The sequence below is a fragment of the Coptis chinensis genome, chromosome 4 (genome assembly GCF_015680905.1).
Source record: "Coptis chinensis isolate HL-2020 chromosome 4, ASM1568090v1, whole genome shotgun sequence".
Taxonomy (NCBI): Eukaryota; Viridiplantae; Streptophyta; class Magnoliopsida; order Ranunculales; family Ranunculaceae; genus Coptis; species Coptis chinensis.
This window is the reverse complement of record NC_141459.1, coordinates 72,959,349-72,976,893: the sequence shown is the minus strand read 5'-3', so window position 1 is coordinate 72,976,893 and position 17,545 is coordinate 72,959,349. Positions and strand designations below refer to the sequence as shown.

The window sequence follows — 17,545 nt, the reverse complement described above, 5'->3', positions numbered from 1 at the left end:
CTCCAACACATCAAACACCAAATTTCCAATAATTTGATGTTTTTTCATCTTCAGGAGAGACACATGTTGATGAAAACACCAAAAAAATACTAAACCAAACACCAAATCGGCCAAAATTTTGTTCCAGCTTTGGTGCTGTATCAAATCTCTCTCGCGGTTTCCAAAACCGCACGGTTTTTGTCACAACAATTAAAAAAAATGAATATTTGAAATATATATAAATATCTCAAACATCACTCGGTTCAATTGTCTAAAAACCCAGGCTATGACAGGGTGGATACAACACATGTCAAAACCTAAAACCCACATCATAAAGAATCTTAACAACAAAAATAATCTCCAAAAATTCTCTATTTCACTTTATAAAAAGGCTATCTTCCGTCCCAATAAAACATCAAATAAACTCTCTGAATAACATTCTTAAATATCTTATTCTCATGTCATGCTAAAAATGTAAACTACGTTATTACATCCTTTCAATAAGAATCAGACCTAATAAAGAACTAACGGACTGCTCCACGCAAGAATCCAAATCAAACGCCGCGGTTCCATTGCCTTCCACCTATGTTCCCAAGAACACACCCACGTTGTCAAAACAAAGCAAACATAGGTTAGCAAAATGGAATTTGCTGGTATGAGTAGACTAACCACATATAAACATTATCATACTTTAATTATCCAAACAATCACGTTATATTTTCCCATAACTTAATCATTCTTAGCTTGGAAGACAGGTAGTTCTGTCATTTCAACCAGCATATTTTCTCCCCAAGCAAAACTTGCATTATATTAACTCATTCTAATAACTCGTTTTAATATCTAAATCATTGAATTAAAACTTACCGATATCCACTGCTGTATAAGGGTAGGACCGCGTCCCTGCACAAAATGTTATTAAGTCCTACCCTCCAGCAAAAGAAAGTTAGAACTTCTATATAACATATGTAGGTATTATATTAGGTATTCAAAAGTAACCCAAACACTCGCATAATCAAAGAATACAACTAACCCGCAAGGCGAATACCTTAGTTCCTCTCTAGGGCAGTCCAAAGAATCTGGTCATTCATGGCACATTCAATGAATACCCGGGTCATTCATGGCACATTCAATGAGTACCCATATATAACACTAACAGGCCATTTATGGCACATTCAATAAATGCCCACCTAACACATGACATCATCAGTCATAAAACTCAAATCCAAAACTTGAGGCGTGGAGAGTTCTAAAAGAGTGCGGTAAATTTGTTTACGCATTATTGAACCTTATTGCATATATTATTTCAGAGAACGTAGGAGTATCTTGTTTCATGTATTTTTGGTTTACGCGTTATTAATATATCGATGTCTAAGTGTCATAACGTTGTATATCATAAAAACTGAAACATCACATAGTAGTTAATACACATACACACGTATATATAAAGGTCTTAGCCTAAAGTCAAGCATGCTAAAAGCCCTAGACCTATCCTAATAGCCCAAATCATAATCCGAGTTAAAAAGGTCAAATTGGGTTAACTGGTCAAAGTCAACCCTAGTCAAAAGTCAACTCTGGTCAAAGTCAAAGTCGACCTGCCAAGGGTCAACAGCAGTTAACCAGTCTAAACTTATCTAACCCCAAAAGCCCAAAGCCTAAAGCCCATAGTCTAAACTTAAGTATAAAAATAAAATCTAAAATTTAAAACATAAGCCCACCCACGAAATTCGGGCCCAAGCCCAACCAAAACAAAAATAACTCCACTGTTCATCTTCCTCACCAACGCCTCCACCAGCGCCTCCACATCCAGCCACCACCAATCAGCCACTCGCCACCACTAATGAACCCCGCGGTTTGGTTCATTTTTCAAACCCCTACACATCAATACTAACAAATCGCGATTTCCTTTACTGGAAAAATTGCGATCTACGGCCATTACTATTCCTTCAAGCTTCAATCGCCCCCTCTGAGCACCCAAATCAACCACCAACAATCAACATAAACCCAACAACAATCTCCCAACAAAATCCAAACCAAACACTAATTCAAACAAAAAAATGCAGGACGATTTGGTTTTGTCTGGCCGCCATTACTGCTCCTCCGGAGCTTCAACAGCCCATCCCGCGACACCAACGATCAAATACCAACTAACAGTACAACCATAACTTCTAGCAAAACAATCAGTCAAACAAAACAAATAATAGGACGTCCTGGGGTTCTGAGGATTGACGCCAATAAAAAACCAGTTTCAAGGCTTCGACAACCTCCCGAACCCACACTCTCCATCCAACCAAAACATAATTCCTAAAACGTCCAGTTGGGTTATAACCAGCAATCAACATACTGCCCTCATTTTTTTCATATATAGGTTTATTCAAAGGAATATACGCAGTTAACACTACACAGTATATCGTACTGACTAAACCAACATCATGCGAACAGTACCTCGTATCATGAAATCTACAGTAGACAAGAAATAAAACAAATTTAAAATATCTACTCACTGTTTTAAAACCGAACAGCTTCCCGAAAGCGAAACCCCGAAAGACCGACGTCGACTGTCGCGCGAAAAGACAATCTTCCTCATTCAAAACCTTTTCAGTAAAACTCCCTGTTTTTTTCTAAAACTCTCGCTGTGTTTTTTCCCTCAAAAACTCTACGTGAGAAAACTCACCGAAAAACAATGGCAACACTTATCTATTACTTACGGGACTTTTATCCCTAAGCTGATAGTTATCCTATATTATTTTATCTATTATCATTATTTTTATTATTTATTATTATTATTTTATACTAGGAAAACAAAAGAAAAAGCTGGGGTGTTATAGTTTTTCTAACACTGCATGGGCTTGGGCTAGACAGTGGGCTTCTATGGCGAGATTTTGTGAAAACCGCGTGAGAGATTTGAAAAGGGAAGAAAGAAGAAAGTTGATATGAGACACATCGCGCGGTTTCTGGAAAACCGCGTGGGCTTGGGCTTTTATGATGGGTTTCAGTAGCGCGGTTTTGAGAAAGCCGCGTGGGCTATATGGTGCGGTTTATCCTAAACCGCGTCATTTGATGTCGAATATTTGATGTTTCTCCTGAAGTTGGTTGATGTTTTTTTTGTTTGGTGTTTGGTTTGGTTCAAAATTTTGGTGTTTTCTTGGTTTCTCTCCTAAAGATGCTCTAACTGATCGAGGTTTCCAATCTTCACTACCTATCAAGGAAATGATAAGTACTTAAAGTACCAGCAAATGTGCACAACTCAACAACACAAGATGAAACTGTGAATCCTTTGCTAAAGTTTGTAAAGATAAATGGTGCGTGCATCCCTACTATTCTTCAGGAGGTAATGGATAGTGTTCATGTGGGAGTTGATAACAGTGCAGAAATGTAGCTCTAGTTACGAAGATTATGTAGTTTGGTGCCCTGATTTAAAAGGAAAATTTTCCACAAAATCTGCCTACAATGAGATTAGAAAGAAGAAGCCCTTGCATTGATACTGTAACGCCCGTATTTTTAAAATACATTTTTATCTATTTATTAATTAATTAAATTAATTATTTATTTAAAAATTCGTCGGATTGGACTCGGAATACGTGGGCCTGGTTTTGGGCCCGAGTTGGTGTTGGGCTTGGGTTTCGGACCCAAGTATATAAACACATTTTTCTAGAAAATAGGGTTCAGAGAAAAATAATATATTAAAAATGGAGGCAGAGAGAGAAGCTAGTTTGCTGAAGGGTGGAGCGCGACGAATCGGGCTAGGAGGATTCGTCGAGCTGTTCATACAGGTGAGTAGCTATTTGGCTATTTCACCGGATTTGTAGTTTACACACATCGGCGTATACTGTTTCGTTTTTATACTGTTCATTATCCTGTTGTATTGGAATTCGTGCTATTTGTGTTATTAAATTTTATTAAATTCCGGATTTGAATTTAACTGTTAAACTGTTGAAACTCGGAAACTCGACATTTCACTGTCGAAGATGATGGGCGTTAATGGCGAGAAAGCTAGATACCAAGAATCGCCCGATTACCATTTTATGTGGCGGTAGTGTTGTTTTTATTTTGTTGTTGGCCGCATTGATGGCGAAAGTGGTTGAATCTTGTCGGAAGTGGTAGAAGCCGATTAATGGCGCGATTGTGATTTATTTGAAATTCGCGATGGTATTTGGTGGGTTGTGTGTTTTGGGTTTGATTGGTTGTGGTGTTTTTGTGGTGATGTGGGGATGTTGTTTAGTGTTGATTGTAGTGTGTGAGGCGGTAGATGGGAGTTGAAGCTTGCACCGAGCCATTAATGGCGTGAGAAACCTTTTAGATCTAGTTTGGAGGTAGGAGATGGAGTTAGCAAATCGAGGTGGAGCTTTCATTAAAGCTATAGGGGTTTTGATTTGGGTCAAAACCGCTAGGATGATGGAGTGGACGACGGTGGCGGAATTCGGCGGTGGTGGTCTTTGTTGGAGAAGATGACCGAACTTGGGCTTGGGCGGTTCGATCTTTGGGCCCCGGTTGTTTTGGGCCTTGGGCGAAATGTTTTAATTTTGTTTGGGCTTTAGTTATATTTTGTTAGTTGGGCGAAATTCAAAGGTTTTGTTTGGGCCAAAATTCTATTAGTGGCTTGGCGAAATTTCGATGGTGGTTGGCGAAATTTCGGTTTTAGTTTTATGTGGGCGAAATCTAATTTAAGTGGTTGGGCCCTTTTCTTTTTGTTTTGAAATTTTTGGACCGAACCACTTAACTGTTTTTGGGCCCGTATCTAATATTGCTTGGGACCAGTCCATAGGACTTAAAATAGATCCAATTGGGTCAGGTAGAATAAATAAGTGGACTTTTAGACTTTCGGGTTCTAAGGTTTGGGCTTGGCCAGTTGGGTCCGAACCATTACCCTTGGTCATGATCCCATGAGCCATGCACATTGACCTTAGCCATGAACCATGGCTATGACCTGAACTGTCGAACACCGAAACGCGGCGGTTGGACTTTTGACAACCGGTTTGACTTCGACCATGGCGTGTTGATTTTGGCGTTGACCATGATGTGTTGACTTTGACCATGATGGGTTGACTTTGATGTTGACCATGATGTGTTGACTTTGACCATGATGGGTTGACTTTGATTTTGACCATGATGGGTTGACTTTGACCGATTAACATTGGACTTTGACTTTGACCATGATGGGTTGACTTTGGCTTTGACCATGATGTGTTGACTTTGACCATGATGGGTTGACTTTGATTTTGACCATGATGTGTTGACTTTGACCATGATGTCTTTGACTTTGACCATGATGTGTTGACTTTGGCTTTGACCGTTTAACCGATTGACTTTGACATTTGACCGTTTGACTTTGACCGTTGACCGTGAAAGTTGACTTTCCAGCTTTTTTTCATATGTTTGTTTATATGGATATATATAGTAATAAAATATTGTCGATATTGTATAACTTGGATGGTCATTATCTAATTAAGATTTGACGTGAGTAGTGTGTAAAACATATATATATTGGGCTTTGAGTGTGGACTGTGGACTGTTTATTTGTACTACGTTTTGTGTGTATATTATATGGACACCTATAGTAATAAAATGCTGTGGAAGCTTGTATAAATGTGGTTGTCAATATCTAAGAAAGAATTGACCTTGATGTTATGTATTTTTGACACGTGACGATATTGAGATGTTAGGAGACTTTATATTCCTAATACGTTATAATATAAATGTATGCGATACGTTGAAGCATTGTGATATGATATAATATCTTTGGGATAGTTATATTAATGCAATATCTTGGAGAAATGTATATACACTCCATTATTTTATATGTGAGATGCTAATATAGTATTGGTGAATATTTGCCTACGGGGAGTGTGGTGTAGTCAATAATATATTGCACGTGAAAGAAACGAAAGTGACTATGAGATATAATTGAGATGTTTCTAGATATTATGGCTTAGTGCAATAAGGTAATTGACACCGTGATATATAGTAGAAATGTTTATGAGTCATTAATGTATGACACTGAATAAATTACATAACGAAATCCTAGAAGACTACTACCACAACTCGTGTGATTGGCCTTACGGCGTTTTAGTTAATCCGAATGGGCCCGGTGCGCCCTTCCGGCATTTTGTTAAAATTTGAATGGCCTTCGGGCCCCTCGTAAGCCGAATAATTGGCTTGATTATTCCGTTCGCAAAATAGAGCGATGATCGCTAATATTTTATGCCGAATAGTGGCGGTGCTTACATAGATTTGGCTTCCGTGTGAGGATTTACGGTGTCGCGGCATCCATTTCGTGGTGGTTACGCACGGAGTGGCTCATTATGTAAGGGAGGCATGTGGATGTACATGTTCGGCGTTGGGTTTGCGATTGTGGTAGCCAGGGAAACTAGGTAAAACATAGATCTGACGTGATTTTAGGGACACACAAAGAAAGCCCGAAATAATCTAATTATGGTAATATGTTTGGTTGGTTATTTGTTTAGTTAGAACCTAAGGCGCCTCGATGGAGGAACTACATGCCTTATTTATGATGTGTATAGTTTGTTGTGTGGTTAGTGAGAAGTTAAGGCGCCTCAGTGGAGGAACTACCTGCCTTAATTATTGTACTTGAGTATGTTATATTAGTCGTTGAAAGTTAAGGCGCCTCGGTGGAGGAACTAACTGCCTTGTGGATTGTGTATATATATGTATAAGTATATTTGTATTTTAGGGCTACTCACACCAGCATTGTTTATAATGCTGACCCGATTTGCATGTTTGCTTATCGGGTGTGTTCATTCAATGAACATAGTTGATAAGTTTTGACAGGTTTAGTGTTGAAGAAGGTTGGCTGCTGCTTGTGGTTTGCATTAGCGTTACATCTCCGGATACGTTTTGTTTTTCCCTTGAGGTGATATAGCTTTTCAGTCTAGACAATGTTTTTGTATTCTCATTTGTATATTTTAATTAAAGAGTTATTGAAAAGAGATTTGTAACCTAATCTTAATTGGGAATTTTTGTAATGAAGAGGACTTATGTATAATTGAAATTTTTATTGGTTTTTAATTATCCGCATATTTTAAACTGTTTATGGGTTTTTGGAAGTGGAGAGTGCGTCACACCTCGGAGATCGAAGAGTCGGGGACAAATAATGTTTTTCCGAATTCTGTCGAAATTCGGGGTGTGACAGATACCTTGGTATAAAGTGCTTTGGAATGGATATATAAATTGTTAGGAATATACAACTTAAATGTACTTACTCTTTAGTCTTTACCAATCACCAAACATTACAAACTTTTTGTCTTGTAAGTGTCTTGTACTTCTTTGTAGAAACACTATGTCCTTAAGACAGATTTTCCCCCTCACGGTGTTTGAAGGTTGATGAGAAACTGTCTCCTAAGATAGAACAGATTTCCTTCTATAGAAAACTAGCACTTCAATTCTACAGAATCAGCGAACACAACATATAATATTTGATTAAGAATAGAGGGAGAAGAGAAAGATCATAAATGTGTGATCTGGTGTGTCTTTCTCTCCAAATTTGTCCACTATTTATAGGTGAGTAGTGCCTTTTTGAAACAGTACAGTGACTCTTTGAAAAAGTTAGGCACCTCTTTGAAAAGTCATATGTTTCGAAATGACGCACCATTTCGGCATAAAGCACTGTTCCAAACCAGTGCCTATTTCGAAAGGTCGCACCTTTTCGGCATAATGCAACATTTCGAACCATTGCACTATTTCAGAAAGGTCTTTCTCTCTTTACGTACTGTTTCAAGTAAAACCCATTTCATCTTAAATATGGTAACTTGGGAGATAAATTAGTCATTCATTTCTCAATGGATTTGTGCAAATCTAAGTTCCATGTTTTGAACTTTCAATTACACATCCATTTTTCTAACAATCCCCTACATGAATGAAGATTTGGCTTCTTCTATCATAAACATCGGATTTCTGTTCTTTTACAAATGAAAAGATACCGCATTAGGTCAAGTAGCATGGGAGGCCTTGAACTTGCCTTAGTAAAAGACGATCGGATTTAATTGAACAATCAGTAGACTTCAATTAATATCCTTGAACTGTCAGCCATTTGTATAAACTTAGACAATCATCTTCATACAGTACCTTCTCAAATACTGTTGGTTCTCACGTTTGTCTTTATTTTGGCCCTGAACACTTCTTAGTTTCAGATAGTGTTTCTGAGATATTTGCCTTTAAAATTCTCATAGAAGCGGCCCCACTTCGCACTAACATAGATGATTTCTATAAAGAATATCCTGCAATACTCCACTTGGATAACATAACTTTCAAAGATATAATAAATCATTAAAAGCTTGACTTATCATAGGTCTCGCATCGCGGTAGATATGCACTGTCTTAGGAATGGGTTAGAGTATAGTATTATTCTTCAGTGCTCACTGAGTCACAGACATAATTCAGTTGACCCATTGAACCTAGATCTTAAAATGTCTAGTCAACTAGGTTGGTTTTTCCATTATGAGGACTCTTAGTTGATTATCTCAAAGGCTTTATAATCCCATTCCCCTTGATAATCTTTTCACTTGCTCTTTTGTTAAACCTTTTGTAAGCAGAATCCGCAATGTTATCTTTTGACCTTACATAGTAGATTGAGATAACTCAATTTGAGAGCAATTGTTTAATTAACGGTGTTATGTCTACGACGGATCGGATATGTCGAGACTTCCCGTTATACATGCTACTCGGTGCTCTACCAATAGCAAATTGGCTATCATAGTGAACACACTGCTGGCACAGGTTTAGCCCAGTTTGGAATATCCTCTAAGAAGTTTTGAAGCCACTCTGCTTATTCTCCATCCTTGTCTAACGCTATGAATTCTGATTCCATAGTGGACTTTGCTATGCACGTTTGCTATGAGGATTTCCTTGAAATTTATGCATCTCTCCTAGAGTAAAACACCACATTTGATGTCTTTTAAGTAACTGTTTGTCTAGGGTGCCACTCTTATAGTGACACCCTTATCTCACTCTTCATTTGAGCCGTCCGATCTCGCCCTCTAGATCTGAAGATCTAATTCACCCAATTTACCGATATTTACCGATATTTCAAAATTTTGGTTTATTTCAAAAAAAAAAAACGAAAATACCAAAAACACGAAATTGGCTCTCTCTCTACGGCTCTAGGCTTCTTCTTCTCATCATTTGGCAATTCGGTTTCTTCATTTGGCTTCTTCTTCTCTGACAGGTATCATTTGGCAATTCAACTATAGTGCACTTTTGGTTATGGTGCTTGCCTATTGGAACGTTTTAATTGACACTTGGATTGTCATTATACCATAAAAACTTGAATTTTGATTTAATTTAGGTTGCTATGATTATAGTTATGATTGATACCCTTGTTTAAAGACGGCGACAATTTCGGTGAACTCTGTCAGAGTTCTGTGAACTCTTTCAGAGTTCGGTGAACTCTGTCGTATTCTTTATTCCGTATTCTATCAGAGTTTTGAACTCTGTCAGAGTTCGGTGAACTCTATCAGAGTTTTGAACTCTTTCAGAGTTCGGTGAACTCTGTCGTATTCTTCATGCCGTATTCTGTCAGAGTTTTGAACTCTTTCAGAGTTCGGTGAACTCGTCGTGATTCTCGCATGCCGTGATTCGTCGCCGAGTTTTGAACTCTATCAGAGTTCGTTGAAGTAGCATATTCGGTAAACTCTGTCAGAGTTTTGAACTCTGTCGTATTTTGTCAGAGTTTTGAACTCTTTTAGAGTTTGGTGAACTCTGTCGAATTCTTCATGCCGTATTCTGTCAGAGTTTTGAACTCTGTCAGAGTTCGGTGAAGTAGTATATTCGGTGAACTCTGTCAGAGTTTTGAACTCTGTCGTATTCTTCATGCCGTATTCTGTCAGAGTTTTGAACTCTGTCAGAGTTTGGTGAACTCTATCAGAGTTTTGAACTCTTTCAGAGTTCGGTGAACTCTGTCGTATTCTTCATGTCGTATTCTGTCAGAGTTTTGAACTCTTTCAGAGTTCGGTGAACTCTGTCGTATTCTTCATGCCGTGATTCGCCGAGTTTTGAACTCGCCGAGTTTTTGAACTCGTCGAGTTTTGAACTCTTTTAGAGTTCGGTGAACTCTGTCGTATTCTTCATACCGTATTCTGTCAGAGTTTTGAACTCTGTCAGAGTTCGTTAAAGTAGCATATTCGGTGAACTCTGTCAGAGTTTTGAACTCTGTCGTATTCTGTCAGAGTTTTGAACTCTTTCAGAGTTCGGTGAACTCTGTCGTATTCTTCATGCATGTGATTCTCGTCAGAGTTTTGAACTCTGTCGAGTTCGTGAACTCTATCGAGTTTTGAATTCTCGAGTTCGGTGAAGTAGCATATTCGGTGAAGTAGTTCACCATATTCGGTGAACTCGCCGAGTTTTGAACTCTGTCGTATTCTTCATGCCGTATTCTGTCAGAGTTTTGAACTCTGTCAGAGTTCGGTGAACTCTATCAGAGTTTTGAACTCTTTCAGAGTTCGGTGAACTCTGTCGTATTCTTCATGTCGTATTCTGTCAGACTTTTGAACTCTTTCAAAGTTCGGTGAACTCTGTCGTATTCTTCATGCCATATTCTGTTAGAGTTTTGAACTCTGTCAGAGTTCGGTGAAGTAGCATATTTGGTTAACTCTGTCAGAGTTTTGATGTTTAAATTATTTACACTGTTTATGTACATTGGGATTTTTGACTGTTTAAGTTATTTATATTTTTAATTTTTTCGATTTATAGAAATGGAGACAGAGACATCAATCAATATCGAAGAAGACGTAGTTGGGTCTTCGTCTACTAAAGCCCCTGTTCAAGGCACGCAAACATTAGCTGCTCCTTATATAGGAATGACTTTTACAAGTGTTGACGAGGCAAAGACTTATTACAAAGAGTATGGTCAACAAGAGGGATTTGAGACTCGTGTTCGGACGACTTCCAAGCAACAAAATCAGGTGGATTTGGTTAGTGGTTGTTTACTGGTTTGCTCACGTGAAGGGGTTAACAAGAGAGATGAAGTCCGATCAAGAAATACATCAACTATCCGGTATGGTTGCCAAGCTAGAATTCGTATTAAGAAAAGAATGAATGAAGAGATATATGAGGTCAGCGTTGCTCATAATGACCATAGTCACGGTCTGGTGACCCCATCGAAGAGAATTTGCATGAAAACTAACAAACATATGCCTGATGCAGCGAAGTGCTTGACCGAGATATTTAGTGATAATGGTTTATCCGTTGGGAAAGTGGCATCTGTTTTCCATGGAGAGGAAGTTGGGTTTTACGAAAGATTGTTGGAACCATTATTATGGTTTGACCGAAAGATGCCTAAAGAAGGTGATGCAAGCTGCCGCCGCAATATTTTATGCGTAAGAGTGCCGAGGATCCCGGTTCTCTATTAAGCTATTGATTTAGATGAAAATGGGACTGCGGTGAACTTTTTCTGGGTTCATGGGAGGTCTCGATGCCAGTATGAATATTTTGGGGATGTTGTGTCTTTTGATACCACATATCATACCAATGCATATTCCATGCCTTTTGCCCCTTTTATTGGAGTTAACCATCATTATCAGTCGATTCAGTTTGGTTGCGCATTGTTGCTTGATGAGACAGAAGATACATTCATATGGCTATTTAAGGCCTGGCTTGCAGCCATGGGTGGTCGTGCGCCAACTGCAATCATCACTGACCAGGATAGAGCGATGACAACAGCCATTGCCAAAGTGTTTCCTAATACTCGTCATCGTTACTGTCTTTGGCATATTATGCAGAAATTCCAAGAGAAGATGTCATTTACCAAATTTGAGACATTGGTAACTGAGTTGAAGAACATTATTTCTTTTTTAAGTATAGAATTGTTGATTTTGAGAGAAGATGGTGTACAATCATTGAGAAGTATGAGTTGTCCGAAAATCCTTGGTTGATGAGATATATTCAATCGCGGGAGAAATGGGTTCCTTGTTATCTCGGTGGCACCTTTTTTGGTATGCACACGACCGGGTCGAAGTGAATCGATGAATGCTCATTATGACCGGTTTGTCAATTCGACGACTACGCTTTATGCGGTTTGTACATGGTAATGAGAAGTCTTTGGCTTTGCTTGCTAGGAAAGAAAGAGATTCGATTACGCGACCGAAAGCATAGTTCACGGATTGTGCCCTAACGATGCTTTCATCTTTATGCATGCCGCGAAGGTCTATAATGATCTCAATATTCAATAAATTTAAAGAGCAACTAGAAAAGGCAAAGATGGAATACAAAATTGATGGGGAACAAATTGGCGGGTATGGAACCGAAGCTACATGGTGAAATGGAGAGACCATTGAAGAATTCTGTTTGGAGAGTGAGTTTCGATAGAGGAACCTTAGAGGAGATCGCGAATGCAAGTACTTTCAGTTTATGGGTTTGCTTTGTGGTCATATCTTAAAGGTTTTTATGCGCTACGAGATTGAAGAGATTCCAAACCATTTTAGATTGACGCGGTGGATGCAAAAGTCTAACACTTATAGAGCGGAGTTTGATACTGGATTTGTGGTCGGGAATGTCTCAAATGAACCTTTGAGAGTGGCTCATTCTATCAAGGTTGCTTCTCAAGTGGCTTACTACGATCGTCGATACTTTTGAGGGTTATTCATATTTTATTGAAAAGATTGGTGAAATGGCTATTGAAATTTCAAAGTTTAATGAGACTTCCTACAAAGGAGACGCAGAAGTTGCAGAGCCTCAAGTTGCAGAGCCTTCGATACCTTCGGTTAATACATCACAGGTTTTTTTTATTTGAATGTTTAATTTGATATAAATTTAGTGTTTAATTCGGTGTTTAATTTGATATAAATATTTATTTTAATTCGGTCTTTATTTCAGCTATTGATTTTGAATCCCAACATTTCTCAAACAAAAGGGAGGGGGAAGAAGAAAGCGGATAGATGGAAATCCCCCAAAGAGATAGCCCTAAACAATTCAGGAAAAAAGTGTCACAGATGTGGACAGATTGCTAACCATGACTCGAGAAATTGTCCGGAGAAAAATAATACGTAATTTGTCGATTGTAAGTATAGCTTGATTCAAAACTCTTTGATTCTAAATGTTCACTAGTTCTAATGATATTTTATCTGCGCGTCATGGACTTCATTGATGTCTGGACTTGTTAAGAGTGGTTTAGATATGGCAGCCTTGTTAGAGTTTTATCAAGTGTTGTTAAGTTGAACTGTGTCGAGGGTTGTGTTCCATTGCATCATTATGTCCATTGGATAGTATCTAATGTTGTCTGCTAGCTAGGCTCTAGATAGGAAGCATCATAATGATAGACCGGTGCTTTTTGATAACTTCTTTCTCCCTTTTTATTTTCAAAGTTCAATATTCTTTGGTTTAGGTTACATTTGGGGAGTTTAATTAGACCGAGTTCTAATCTCATTGATGTTGTAGAAAAGAGAAGTATGGCTCAAGGAGAAATGGAGAAATGGAGAATCACGGAGGCAAAGCTTTGCTTTAGGTAAAAATATCTGCCTACTCATCCGTTTCGTTTCCGCCCCTCGACTTTGCATCGGTCGATCTTGATCTTTTCATCATTCTGCGGTTATGTTTCTGACTGCTACAGTTCCACAAGATGCCACAGTATCACTGCCACCTTGACTATGCACCATTCGAAGAAAGTGCGTCAAAATTGAGTTATTAGCTACAACGGGAGAAATTGTCGTGAAAAGAGCGAGAGAAGAAGCAGAAGTGTTGAAAGAAGGTGGAGAAGTTGAAGAGAGCTGAAACTTGGAGTGAAAGGCTTGAACAAGCCAAAGCTAGGTGCTTGGCGGGGCTATACTTGTTGCTAATTCATTCTGATGTGCTTAAATGTTGTAATACAGAACAATAATATTTGGGATTGCATAAAGCATTTTGATGTGCTTATTATAAATGTTACTGTTGTTACACAAGCGTGCCCACTTGCAATTTTGTTCCGTAAGTTGATATGATGTATTGATGCAGATACTATACCACCAGTATAATGCCAACGTTTGTCAACAACAAATTTACCTCAGCTCATATGATCATCAATCAACATCAACACAAACAAACCAAACTGATAAATTGCCAAAACATCAACATCAACGATATGGACTTAGTAACGGCCATATCGTTTGGATTTGAATTTGGATAAAAAATGGCGGTCTGTTTGGACTAAGTCCAACGGTGTGGCCATGCCGTTTTGGGACAAAGTCCAAACAGACACGCCATTTTTTTTTGCAAGTTCAAAGTTCCAAACGGCATGGCCACACCGTTTGGCCTTAGTCTCAAACGGCGGTGTGGCCATGCCGTTTGGCCTTAGTACCAAACGGTATGGCCATGCCGTTTGGGACTAAGTCCAAACGGTGTGTGGCATGCCGTTTGGGACAAAGTCCAAACAGAACCGCGCCATTTTTTGCAAGTTCAAAGTCCAAGCGGCATGGCCACACCGTTTGGCCTTTAGTCTCAAACGGTGTGGCCATGCCGTTTGGAACTAAGGCCAAACGGTGTGGCCATGCCGTTTGACTTTGAACTTGCAAAAAAATGGCGCGGTCGTTTGGACTTTGTCCCAACAATGCATGGCCACACCGTTTGGACTTAGTCTCAAACGGCATGGCCACACCATTTGGCCTTAGTACCAAACGGTGTGGCCATGCCGTTTGGGACTAAGTCCAAACGGTGTGGCCATGCCGTTTGGGACAAAGTCCAAACAAACACACCATTTTTTTTGCAAGTTCAAACTCCAAACGGCATGGCCACACCGTTTGGCCTTAGTCTCAAACGGTGTGGCCATGCCGTTTGGAACTAAGGCCAAACGGTGTGGCCATGCCGTTTGGGACTAAGTCCAAATAGACACGCCATGCCGTTTGGGACAAAGTCCAAACAGACACGCCATTTTTTTTGCAAGTTCAAATCCAAACGATATGGCCACACCGTTTGGACTTAGTCCCAAACGGTGTGACCACACCGTTCAAGAGGCAAAAAAACAGATCTTTTGTGTTTTGGCAAAAACATTGCGTACTGCATTAGATTTTTGTGTTTTGGTAAATAACATTGGGATTTTTGTTGATAACATTGGGATTTTTGTGTTCTGCATTACAGATACTAATAGAGATAACATTGGGACATTAGAGATAACATTGGGACATTAGAGATAACATTGGGACAATGTTCTGCATTAGATTATTAATAGAGATACTTCGATGTGACAAATTAAAATGTGCAAATTGTCGGAGAGCACAAGAAGATCCATTGAATGGATATAAACTGAGATCTAAGCAAAGCACATAGCGCCACAGTAAGTAAGTAGTATAACTGTTTACTCCACTGACAGCAGACGTCCTATTAAAATCAATGCCTGCTAATAGCAGAAACATAACCAAAGGCAATGTGACATGAAATACATGAAACCCTAGGATCTTAAGTGAACATGAAAAGAATGACAAGTCCAAAGCAAGATCACTATCATTTCATATTTCAACAATGTGACACCATGTGAAATACATTGTCTGAATTACTGAACATAAAGCTAAGTTGCTACATATCAACAACTTGCACTTACAAAAGAGTCCTAACATAACATTTTTTTACTACAAAGAGATTTCCAATCTAACTTTCTGACTTTATCTCCTTCCTGCAAAACAAAAAAAATTGAATAAACAGATCAGTCAAGCAAAGTTAAATCAAACTGCTTTATTAAGGTCTGACAGAAAAACTAACCTCTCCACTTGCTTCCTCATGTTCACCATCTTCCGCCACCACCATTTGCCTAATTACCCCCCAATAAAAACACATGAATCAGTATAAATAGTACCACATATGTCAAATCCAACACCAAATCTAGAAACCTCATTGACTAGAAAACTCTTGAACTTAAGTCATGATCAACTCTCAAAAGAACAAAGAAAGACAAATGCCAATAAACACTCCCCGCATCATCTCCACTAACACAAACTGAAAAGTAAAGCAAAACCCGCATCATCTCAAATGCCAATAAATACTCCCCGCATCATCTCAACTAACACAAACTGAAAAGTAAAGCAAAACCAGCATCATCTCAAATGCCAATAAACACTCCCCGCATCATCTCAACTAACACAAACAAACCATTTCCATTTCCAACACTCATCCCAACACAAGATAAAAGGAGGTAAACTAACCAAACTAACCACTAAACCCTAAACTAACCAAACTCAACATACCTAAATCCTATGCTCCTTCCGCGATATCGTCCGGCCAATGAACTTGCACGGATCAAATTGTATGCCTCCATGAACTCGTTTACATTGCATCCTCTGGAATCGCTGATCCCACCCAATTGCAGGCCTTGATTGAGCAAGCGAGAAATTTCATCGACGACGGGTCTTTGTCAAAATTAAAACACAAAACTACATTAGTATATACATTTACATTTATAAAATACCAAAACAAAACAAAACAAAATTAACGTTGTAAGATATTAACTCACGGATTATGATATGGAAGACTCTCGTAGGGAGTAGTGACTAAGATGATCGGGGTTTATCATTCGAATATGACTATTGTTTTCGTACCAACTCATGTATCTACTAACACACTATCATGGATAAGGCGGAATGGGTCCTCGTTGTTCAAGTTGAATCAAGTGATTTACGCCAATTACTCGAAGGGAAGACGCAATATTAAATTTCACATCATACCAGCGTCGAGGAAGTAGTTCGTCGAGGTCTTTGGTTTTAGGGGATCCGAGGGTACAAACTGCATATGACCCAAGCGACGACAACCCTCATGAACATTGTCTTTGCTTTCGACATTATCAAGAAAGCATATAAATCCCTCGAAAAATGCTATTTCATCCACCGGCCGTGTAGCTCGGACTTCAACATAGGGATACCATTCAACCTGTCAAATAGCATATGATCGAGGAAATTAATCATTAATCACATACTAATAATATTAATTAATAAATAAAACTATTTACATACAAAAATGCTTACATCGGTACAAGTCATATTATCAATGGTGGCTCGGGTATACTTCAATGCAGCTGTTGTGCTAGCATAAAAGACGAGTGGCGAGTACCTATTAGCACGGGACATGCTCAAATGATAGTCCTCATTTGGGTATGGCTGAACAAGGAAGTACTCATAAATCCATGCCTACATTAATATAGACACCGAAGTTAATATTGTAATAGATAGATAAAATTGACATTGAAAAGAAAAACAAAAAAACTAATACCTGTAGGAGAGTGAAATAGCCTGAAACACCCTTCACCTTGGCACTTGTGGCAGTCCCAAGACCCCTATACAAGTAAGCCAGTAAGGCTGCACCCCACGCGTAGTCTCTGATCTCGGCAAATTTCGAAAGCAGTCTCAGATAACAAACGGGAACTGCAGTTCCAGACATGTCGGTGAAGGCGGTACATCTAAAGAAAAATAACAGATAAGCTCTCACAGCAAACTGCACCTCTTTTTGGGTTGACGCCTTTTTCACAACAACCCCATTTTCATCACGTAAATCTTCATCTCTTACCTTCCCAGCAAACTGCTTCATCAAGAAATCCATCCTAACTTTGGAAGTGAACTTATTGGATTTCATCTCCGTATCTATCTTATCCATGGGTATGCCAAGA

The 17,545-nt window shown here is 38.9% G+C and overlaps 2 long non-coding RNA genes across 2 annotated transcripts; one reads left to right on the top strand and one right to left on the bottom strand.

Moving 5' to 3' along the window:
• Window positions 1–3,637: 3,637 nt before the first annotated feature.
• Window positions 3,638–7,002, top strand: LOC147504722 (uncharacterized). The gene is made up of 2 exons (XR_015220442.1): window positions 3,638–3,749; window positions 6,749–7,002. It is a non-coding gene; the product is annotated as an uncharacterized LOC147504722 (long non-coding RNA).
• Window positions 7,003–15,371: 8,369 nt separating this feature from the next.
• Window positions 15,372–15,770, bottom strand: LOC147504721 (uncharacterized). Its single transcript, XR_015220441.1, has 2 exons — window positions 15,652–15,770; window positions 15,372–15,565 (listed from the first exon to the last, which is right to left on the bottom strand). It is a non-coding gene; the product is annotated as an uncharacterized LOC147504721 (long non-coding RNA).
• Between the last annotated feature and the right edge of the window lie 1,775 nt (window positions 15,771–17,545).